General features: G+C 45.5%; 1 protein-coding gene across 1 annotated transcript in view; it reads right to left on the reverse strand.

The window, feature by feature from the left end:
* The window catches only part of PPP1R16B (protein phosphatase 1 regulatory subunit 16B), a 111,335-nt gene extending 101,463 nt beyond the window's left edge, over positions 1–9,872 (reverse strand). The window contains exon 1 of the mRNA XM_083446925.1: positions 9,466–9,872. The gene's annotated coding sequence lies outside the window, so the exon portion shown is untranslated. The remainder of the gene's footprint in view (positions 1–9,465) is intronic.
* Positions 9,873–11,279: the final 1,407 nt, after the last annotated feature.

Genomic DNA, 11,279 nt, shown 5'->3' on the forward strand with positions numbered 1-11,279 from the left:
TATAATAGGGTACCATATCACAGCTCTCCCTCCCTCCCCCCCCCAAGTGTTCACATCAGAGCAGCTTAATTAGCATTAGATCCATATCTGCTTGTGTCAATGGATGAGAATGTCTTCACCCTATGCCAAGGTGTTCACTAGTTGGCTAGAAATTACTTAGGAATGGTTCAAGGGCTCCGGTCGGTGTGAAGCTAGTTTGTAAAAAACAACACATCAAACAGTTGCATTTTATAGCCAAGTAGGGATACATATGCATTTTGGGTAACTGTGAGCACAGATTGAGAACTCAGCCCTGGAGAGCCAGTGAGAGTGCAGTAAACAGAGTAGGAACACAGCCTTAGCTTGTGTGCTGCTTGCTGAAACAACATTAAAGCTCCATGTTCTCATTGCACAGCCTGAGCCTCACCACAAAGCCAGACAAAGAGAAGCTTTCGCCCGCCTTGCTCTGTATTGCCTTTTTTGCTTAAGAAGAAAGATGCAATCACAAAATCTAAACAGAACCGAAGTCCAACAAGAAAGAGGGAAACTGTGCTCCTTTAAAAAGAAAGGTACAATAATGGATGCGAAGCACAATCCTAAGTTTATTAACTGAGAATAAAGTCCCATTGTGCTCCATGGGGTTTATTCACTCCATAATTATACTGGTGTGCTCAGGGTTGCAGGTTTAGTACTCAGAAGAAAGGCAAACTAAAATAATACCACCATATTGAAGGACATTGTACAAAATTTGCTGGTTCCATAGCGCAAATCGACTTGAGAGCCTGAGATAACAGCTTTCAAAATCCTGCTCAGCCAAAAAATGCATTGGGGGACGTTGGACCAGCCATTCTCTGACAGCAAGTGGGGAACCTGGGGCCCTCTGGAAGTTACTGAACTACAACTCCCAGCATCTAGGTCCATGCATGCTGGAGCTGATGGAAGTTATAGTTTTGCAACATCTGCCAAACCAGTGGTTCCCCTACAGCCAAATGTGTCATGGGCGTGGGGGCCATGGCCCTGGGCACACATTTTTGAGGGAGCGCAATCAGGCACCCCCATGACAGGCATGGAGCCCTAGCAGCTGAGGAACAGCAGCAGGCAAGTTGGTCTAGTAGTGGGCAGGTTGGTGGAGGCAGCAGGCAAGGAGCCTGTTGGAGGCAGGCTCCATTCACCCTCCATGTGGGATCCACACACACCCTCCCAGCTGCCCAATCCACCAGGGGGCACAACACTTGCCCCCGGATGCCAGCAACCCACACTATGCCACTGCCTAGTACAGCCTAACTTACCTCGCAGGGGTTTTTGTGTGTGTTTTTTGTAAAGATAAAAAGGGGAGGGGGGAACTGAGCCCTTTGGAAGAAAGGTGGGATCATAATGCAATAAATCCATAAAACAATTTGCAGTAAAATCCCATACACCCGAAACAAACCAGGTGATAAAAGCAGGAAGCAACATCATTAAATCAAAAGCCCAGACAAAACTATTGCTTGAGTGCCACCATCTATTGAGTGGATCAAATTGGATCTCAGTGGAAATGGGCCCCAATCAAGTTATGGTGGCACAAAGTGAATTTATAGACAGGCGGCAGTTAGATTTTGATGGAGGCGAGGCCCAGAGAACAATTCAGCAGTGTTTTTTTGGGTTTTGCTGCTGTACAACCAGAGAGAACCAATGACTGAGAAATGCAATTCTTATTGAAATGTAAATAACAGAGACAGCGTGACCAGCCGCACACAGCCAAACACTAGCATATAAGCACTCCATAAACACCAGCATCCAGTCAAAGGAGAGCATGAAACGGCTCTATAGATGGCTGTGCAGTATTAGGCATTAACTAAAACACACTGTTTCTTTCAAATGCAAAAAGCAGGCTAAACATGATGCAGCAGAAAAAGGGGGAGTAGGGGACAAATGCCAAGATAAAGCTGGTACCATGAGCACAACAGAATCCACACGAGGTCAGTTCCCTAATAAAGAAACCTTGTTAGAAATGAGTCAGCTGGATAAAGATTTTTAAGAAGAGCAAGGGACAATGCTGCTCATTTCTATGCCTAGGATTCAGAACAAGCCTCCACATGGGACCAGTGTTAGAAACTGAGGTATGAAAGCTATGAGTTAAATGGCACCTTAAACCTAGGTTGTGGGCACAACAACAGAATGCCTAGGCGTGCTTTCTTTTAATAACAAGAATACAAAGCTGAAAATGAATGAATTGCAGCTAAAATATTACGTTCATTTTCACATGGTGTAGTACTTCCCCTGCCCATCTCCCTAATATCCTTGTCTGTTCTCCAGCCTGAAGAGAGTAGCTGGAAGTGAAGAGGCAGAAAAAGGCCCTCCTTTCCTTCCACTCGGCAGTTTTAATCCAAAAACTTAGGCGCAATACTGCGCCCAGAGCTCAGAAACTACTTGTGCTAATGAAATTCCCTTTCGCAAAATTCGCCTAAAACAATGGGAGTTCCGAACACTGCATGGGGCTAACTTTCCTTTCCTTTTGACACTCCCATTCCAAAAGAAAACAAAAGGTTTCTCCCTCTATTACCAGCACCAACAGCAACATTTCGGTTTCACACAAAACCTGACGATCATCTAATTGCACCACCACACTGAACAGGAGTCCTGACAAAGAGAGCCACACTATAAATCAGAAGAGAGATAAATTACACATGATATCTCTCATCACCATGTAGCTAAGAACATACCACATTGTTTTCTGTCCTATCCTGAATATTAATGTAACAGAGAATCTCCAGCCCATGGACCAATTTTGGCCTGCCAAGGAATCTGTGTTGGCCCATGAGGCCATCTCCCACAAGCCTTACCCACCTGACCATCAGCTGACATCACTGGATGACCTCAGCTAATGGGCAGGGAGCAGGGTTTAATCCTGCTGGCTGCAGAAGTCTAGTTTGATAGCGTGCTGTCACGGCAGCAACCATCAGGATTGAACCCTGTCCCCCCACTGACTAACAGCTGATGTCACTTAGTGATGTCAGTGGTTTGTGGGAAATGGTCTTACAGGCCAATTTGGACTCCCTGGCAGCTGAAGATTAGTGAGCAGAGGGTTCAATCCTGCTGGCAAAGCAAGCACCCACATGCAGATAAACTTCTGAGGTGCTCGCAGGATCGCTCACCTTTCAGTCCCTTGATGCCATGAGGATGTCAAATGACTGACAGCTGGGTGACACGACCCTATTTGCATTAAGGGGCGATAACAAGCACATGAAGGCCTGTCCTACCACACATTAGCACCTGTTTTGTGATTGTTTAAAAACCTACGGGGGGGGGGACCTACTTGGCAGGAGAATGGTTCAGCACACTCACCCCAGGGTAGTTTTTTGTGGGCTCAGTATGGTTCCCAAATGAACAGAAAATATAATTTGTATTAAAAAGTACAGCCACCAAGAGCGGTAATCGTCATTCTGCAGCAACAAGGTCTGGCTGAGGATGCAGACAGGATGCACTCAATATAATTGTAAAAAGTTTAAAAAGGAAAGTGAGTTCTGTATCCCCAAAACAGCAAGATGAGACCCTAATGAGAGCAGTTGTTTATTCTTCCAGTAACATCTGAAACCTCTTCAGGTACATACAAGAGAATCAAAGAATCAGTGCAAACCCTGGAGCACCATGTACTCTTTGAGGCCATCCCCATCCATAGGCAAGCAGTTCTGCTCCAAGCTACCTGCAGCTTCTGGACACTGTTTTCAAAGAAAGCCCTATGAAGGATACATTTCCATAATCAGTGGCCGCTTCGGATGCTGTTGAACAGGCCAACAAGCAAATGCACAAATGATGTGTAATGTCCAAAAGGGAATTCATGCTGGGAAGATGTGGAAGCTTCAGCCATGCATGCAATGTTTCTGTACCAAGAGACCAGAGCATCACTGCCTGCTTTGTGCTAAGGCAGAGAAAAAGCCTTCAGCTGAGCGACTCAGCAATGGGTGCCAAACATTCCACATTTAACTGGAGGGGCCTGCATTTCAAAACAGTGCAGGTCAACAGAAGTACATCACCAAGGTGGCCCCTCCTGACATTTCCCTTGTGTGGGGAATTGGATGAAGACTCTGTGCATTACTTCCCCAAAGCCCTGGGAACTGTACTTTACCCCTTGCATTGCTAGAATTCCCAGTTCCTTTAAACTACAGCTCCCAGGATTCCCTTAAACAACAGTTCCAAGGATTCTTGGGGAAGGGAAGAAACCATGTACTTTAAATGCATGATGTGTAGGCAGAGTGGACTTTTTAAAGGTTGCAATCCTATTGGTTGTTTAATGCACCTTGTGGATTTTGTTTTACTGCATGCATATTTTGTTGCTGAAAACCCACTTTGAGCTTCTTTATCTGGAGGAAAAAATACAGTGGTACCTCTAGTTGCAGACTTAATCCATTTTGGGGTGCCATTTGCACCCCAAAAAGTCAGCAACTAGAGCGCCTCTTCTGCACATGTGTGCAGCATGATCAAGAGCTTCTGCACATGAACAAAGCGCGTAGATCGCTTCGGTGCATGCGCATGCGGCGAACCTAGAAGTAAACATTTCTGGGTTTGCTGCATTCGTAAGCTGAAAATCTGTAACAAGAGCGGAACGCAACACGAGGTATGACTGTGTTTTAAAAGATAATAATAATAATAATAATAATAATAATTAATAAACAAATATGCACATTTACCTGAGGCTCACTGAAGTAAGCAGAACTGTCTTCCAAGTATGCATGCAAGGAATTGCACCACACATGACATTTGCAAAAGCATATTTTGTGGTTCTAATCACCATCCTAAATACTAACAGTGAGCTCTTTATCCAAGTGGGGATCCTTATATAAGCAAAAGATTCACACAACCAAAAGCCTTTGAGTAACCCTGAGGTTTTCAGAATTGAGAAAAAGAAAAGAAATAATTAGGGGGAGAAACCAAAGGGTGGAAAAAGCACTAACAGTTCAATGAGGACTATCTGAGAAGATTTGCTGGCTAGAGGTTGCTGAGTGTCTGTTCAGAAGTAGGGGGTGGAAAATTTGTGTGAGAGCAGGGCGGGGGGGGGGAGAGAGAAGGTGCATGGAATGCAGTGTCTGGAATATGAGAAATCTGCATGCAACATTTGCTGCAGGGTCATACTTGTCTTCTTGATCTGTTAAGCTGTGAGTGGCTTGGGCCCTACATACTTAAGTTTAGAGCAGGGGTCAGCAACCTTTTTCAGCCGGGAGCCGGTCCACTGTCCCTCAGACCATGTGGGGGCCAGACTATATTGGGGGGGGGAAGATGAATGAATTCCTATGCCCCACAAATAACCCAGAGATGCATTTTAAATAAAAGCACACATTCTACTCATGTAAAAATACGCTGATTCCTGGACCGTCCATGGGCCAGATTTAGAAAGAGATTGGGCCACATCCGGCCCCTGGGCCTTAGTTTGCCTACCCATGGTTTTAGAGAGTATTTCCCCCCCCACACACACACACACCATTGCAGCTACCAAGAAATGAGCCCTTTGTGTATCTAATAAAAACAGCAAGGGCAGACAGAGGCGTAACAACATTTTCCTGGAGGCATCTCCCCATTTCCCAAAGGTAGTTTTAAGGGTGAATTCACAGGCACCTCTCATTCCACGACTGCTGTGACAGATCGGCAGGCCACACAGACATGGCTTTCATAGCAGACAAAACCAGACTCATTTTGCCAATAGGACAGCTCCTATAGCCAAGGCTGATCGAGAGAGTACTGCTGTACAGATATTTCAGCACCCTTATGGAAACAGATAGCGATTTCAGTGCTGCAGTTCAGAAGTGATGAGAAATTATTACATTTTTATACTACCCTACTCCCAGGGAGCTTACTGTAGGTGGGCACCCTTGGTTCTCCCTTCTATCCCATTGTATCATCACAACAACCCTGTAGCTTAGGTTGGACTAAAACACAGGGGGAGAGTTTCAAATCTCCACTCAACCAGTGCATGACTGAAGGCCACTCACAACCATCAGCCTAACCTACCTCGCAGTATTGTTGTAAAGTTATAAGGGAGGGAGGGGAAAGGATACCATATGTGCTACTCTGTCCTCCTTAGAGGAAAGGCAAGACATATAAGTAAATAGTAACTACAACAATAAAGTGTTGGAACCTGCTTATGTGACTCAGAACCAATACATTTTTATACATACTGAAAGTGATTAATATTAATAGTTCCCAATAGTTTGGATGGCTCTCCTCATCACTAGGTTAGGCAGTTATTATTTTATTTATAAATGTCCACCTGTGTTTTTAGCATCCTACCTGTGACAAGGCCAGGGAAGATGCAAATTTCATTGTGTTTTATTGAGGAAAATGCTATTCTAACGTACTTTATTATATTACCGTAAGTGCTATATAAATGATGAACGTCATCATTAAATGAAAAAGTTTTAATAGGATTGTTCCTAATGCGTCTTAGATGCTGTACTGAGACAACATACATCATCCAAGACATGAAAACTCTCTCTTTCCTCTCCCAAATTAGATTTTTACATTGGCATTTTCGCTTTGAGAGACTCGGTGGAAAACTGCAATAGAGCAATCAATCCCAGATGCTCCGGTATTCCCTACTTTTCAAACACCATTTCATTTTTTAAAAAAAATAAAAAACACTCACATTTTGCTTAACTACAAGATGGTGCCTAGATCGCAGTTAAGGTGGAAGAAAATTCAAAGTGAAGCAAAGTGAAAGCACAAGAATGGCAGAAGGAAAATGGGGAAAAAACACACCTCAGAATTGGCTGACACTCTGCGATAATGGAAACTCTGCAAAGTGATAACACCCAAAGCCAATCGTGCAATGGAATAAACTGCCCTCCTGTCCCAAAGTAGTACACCAGGATTAACATATACAGCCTTATCCTCCTTCATGTAGGAGGACTGAACTAGATTATCCATTCGGTTGTTTGCAACCTCATCTATCACCAAAATACCTTCAGGAGGTCAAGGGTGCAAGGAAAGGGAGGGCACATAGCCTACTGCCTGAATTGTAACCTCCCCCTCTGCTTCTTGCATCACAAATTTATCCTTACTTCTGATTCTTGCACCCACTCAGTAGGAATCACTTACATATGGAAACATGCTGGCTATCCTGCCCTCATCAACCCACATCAACCCAGCTTCACTGATTTACATAAGCAAGGGGGGGTTATTCAAAATTTCTGGCATGCGGAAACTGCAGATCTAGCATCGTTTAGCAAAAGTTGCCCATCAAGTCGTCATCTCCCCCCCCCCCCCCAAATAAAATTGCTACATCTCCCAAGTGCACCCTCTGCAGTACTCTGCCTGGCCCAAGGGTGTCAAAGCTCATTTTGTCATCATAGCAACTGATGAAAGCAATGGTGGCTGTAATGCCTTGGCCTGCCCAGGCCCAGTGTGAATGACATCACAGCAGTTTCAACTGGATGATTCTCATCAGCTGTGAACATGCAAGTGAAATAACGCAAGTTAATCATCACTGTGTGTAGGAGACAGGTTTGAGTACATTAACAGGCCCATTCGCTGCTCAGAACAGGCAAACACACTGTACATTAGGATACACTGTCAGTGCAGCTCATATTTCCTAATACCACATCTAATTTGGCATTTAATGCAGAAAAGGTATGCCCTTACTGAGAACCTTAGCTTTTTAACCTATTTGAAGAAGCAAGTTCCTAACATTCAAGTTAGTTAGTTAGTTAGTTTAAATAGACTTTTGCAGTTTGAAAGGCAAAAATACCCCCCCACAAAGCAGCTTACAATCATATACAATTCAAAAAGCTGCAGAGGAATGGAATACAGAGCCCTTTTCCAGACCACATATTGGGTTTGTGACAGGTGGTGGTGTTAGAATCACACCTGCTGTCCCTGTCCCCAAATGATGCACACGCAATTGACCTTGGAAACGGATCCTGCAAACAGTCAAACGATATATGCACTGGCATGGTCAGGGATTACATGAACAGAGCCTATGCATGGTATGTTGATAAAGTCAGTTTAAACACACACAGGTTGGAGCACAGTCTCTATATGTATATTCACTTTACTTGGCTCATTATCTTAAAAGTGAACACCAGTAAGCAGCTGTGTCAAAGGAGTAGAACCCTTGTACAGGTGACCTGAAGCTAGGAGAACCAGGCAGGTTCTTCCCTGTCTCCACACCTCCTATCCTAAGTTTTAACTCATACATCACCCTTCCTAACATTGCTTTGCTTAGGGGAAGGATATATTTTTTAAGAGAGAGACAGAAAAGAACTGAGCATGCAATTGCAAATGTCACCTTATTCCAAATGAAGACAGCAACTTAGATGAAAGCAGATAAAAATACAATCATACATCCATGAATGTAAAATCCTTTTATAACTTTCAAATTTGATGTTTCAGAAAGGACTAATTCCAAAATCACACACACACACCCCGGTCTCCTTTTCCTTCCCCAACTGTTCTGCATCTTTGCCCTGCCTCACCCACACAAGTCCTCCCTCTCTAAGCTCCCATGCAAGCCTCCCCCTCATTTGCTAACACAGCGGTGGCATTACGACACCCTCAATCACACTCCCCAACCCGATTTCCCTCCTGTGGATATTTGGAGAAGGCACGGAATGGAAATAGCAAAAGGGTGTCAGGAAATAACTGCTATGCATTCACCAGAGGTATGCAGGAGACCAGGGCAGAATAATGCATGCAATAGGAGCAGAAACACACATGGGAGAGAGAGAAATGTACACTGCACCTGCCCACGGCTTAAGAGATTGAAACATCCATAGCAGAAGGACTCCCTTAAGCCACCAAGGAAACATGAATATGCACACATCATTGCATATATGCAGGCTCGCTCTAAGGAAGCCAAGGAAGAAAGGCGGAGTCTCAAACGCATTGGAGCTCCGTTATATGAATGCAAAGCTTTAGGAATGCTTTTCTGTTTCTGTATGGATTTGGATCCCCCTAACCATACAATTGCAGAGCTGGAAGGAACCCCAAGGGTCATCTAGTCCAACCCACTTCAGTTCTCAGAGCCTCCAATCTATCCCCACTTTCCCATAAGGTCTGCTTACATGCTGGGCTTCTTTTGAGGCAAGGCTCAAACCCCAAATACACTCCAGTTTGCCCTGCATCAGCCAACACAATGAGGGCAAGAGCACCTCTAATGATGTGCAGAGTGCCACTCCTCCCTTTCTCTTCCCTACAGAAAGAGGGAGAGAGGACCCCCATCCTCCTTTCCTCCTTACACGTGTTGACGGACCGTGTGAACGTCTGCATAACCATGCCCCACACCTGTAGGGTTGTCCACAGGTGAGAGCCCCGGGGCCATTTCATTAGCCTTTCCTCCTCAACTTCTGAAATAAAACGGGGGAAGTTCTCTTTTTGCGTCCAGCAAAACGCAAGGGGGGGGGAATAACTCAGGCACAGCCTAGGAGACGATCTCGAACATACGTGTTAGACCCTTCTTCAGGTAATACGCGGGGTCTCCTCCGCATCAATCCCCAACAAGAAGAAAAAGCCACCCACCTCCTTCCTGGGTGCTTCTGCAGCGGCTCCGAAGCAGCGATGGTGGCGCCTAGGTGCGAGACGCGCCCGCGAAGCGACCCGCTGCAAGAGCCGCTCTGAACCAGCCGCAGCTGCTCCGCCACTCGCTTAACGCGGCTCAGCGGCAAGCTGCCCAGATCCGCCCGAGGCGGCTGCCCAAATCCCCACCGCAGCCGCCGGCCCCAAGCGAAGCAGCGGAACCCTGCAGCCGGCGCTCCGGGGAACTGCTCGCCCCCAGCAGCCTCGGTGTCCTTTGCAGGCTCAAGAAGCGGCAGGAGGCAGGAGGACTCACCCAAAGGAGGGCGGGCGGGTGGGGGGAAGAGAATGAAAGCCGCCGGATCCGATGGTACAGCCTTTGGGTCCGGTCTTCGGTGGCCCCGCCCAGCTCCGCCCCACGAGGCGGGGCTATGCAAAGTGGAGAGGGGGGAGGCCGTGGACCAGGGATGCTGAGCAGGGAGGAAGGTGATGAGCGGCGAGCGGGCGCGTAAAGGAGGGGAGATGGGAAAGGCGCGGGCACAAATGGGAGAGAGGCAGGCTGCAAGGCTAAAAGGATGCTCCACCAAACCTCGAAATTGTGCTCGCAGAGACGAATCAGATAGTTTGAACACACACACATGCATATTTATTCCTGTACCCAATACAAGCATATACACAATCCCAAAGTACATTTTCACACGGTAGTGCAGAGGTCTTGGAGGGCAAAGTTGTGAGTAGCACGTGCCCCCCTCCCAGATAGTCTGCAGGGGATGATGACCCATTTTTATGTATGCATTTATTTGTGTGCTTTCGCTATTCTTTACCCTTTTACATATTTTCAAGAAACAGGATATAAGCATAAGCACAACGTTCTCAAAACAATTGGTATGCTTAACAAAAGTAATGGCCACAGGGCAGCTATATAAAATATGCATAATAAGCAAAATCTTAATATAATTCTCATAAATGAGCACAATGGGGGGATAGCCTTTTCTGGGCTGAGGTCCACATTCACTCTATCCTAAACTCTTAGGAGGCTTATTGCATGAGTGGGTGTGGCTTTCCTACACTCTTACAGGCACACACCTCTGTTAGTTTGCATTTCTGTCAGAGTGCTGGACTCCACCCATCCAAGCACCTTGTGTATTTATTACTGCTGCTGTTGGCAAAATTGGGGGGGGGGGTCAGGCCCCCAAACTGTGCATAAGCCACTTCTGAGATGTAGGTGTCAGTCTGGTCAGCTTTTGCATGTGAAATAGGCTGGTCCATCTTGTATTTAGCCTCAGGCAGCAAAATGTCTGGGGCCTGTTTTGAAAATAAGGTTGCTCTTCTAAACATGCATCATACTTGAAAGTTAACAACATCAAAATCATTAAGGCTTAATTCTGTTTAAGACATATATGTAGGGCAAAGTTCGCCTTCCCCAATGCACTTTTCTTTTTTTACAAGGGCTAAATTCTGATTAAAGAAAAGAAAACCCATTCCAACTACTCTGCTTTGGTTTGCGGCTTGGCAACAGTGCTGGTTTAAATGCAAGCATTCCAGTTTAAGTGGTTTGTGGGTTTCAGCCATAGCAATTACTGTTGTCATACAATCCAGAAAAGAAAACCAAAGAAATAAGCCCAGTTGGACTCAGACTGCAATCTTATGTACACTTGCAGTGAAATCTGAGTTGTAAGTGCATGAGAGAGGGGATGAACATGGCTCTCATTAATGTTGAATCAAGCCAGAACTTCTTATAGTCTAGAGGCCCTTCCATTGGACATCAGTATGGAATTTCTGCAATGCTGGATTTGTTCTAGTGGTCGCAGAAGCCTTCC

The sequence above is a fragment of the Podarcis tiliguerta genome, assembly GCF_965153285.1.
Source record: "Podarcis tiliguerta genome assembly, chromosome: 6".
Classification (NCBI taxonomy): Eukaryota; Metazoa; Chordata; class Lepidosauria; order Squamata; family Lacertidae; genus Podarcis; species Podarcis tiliguerta.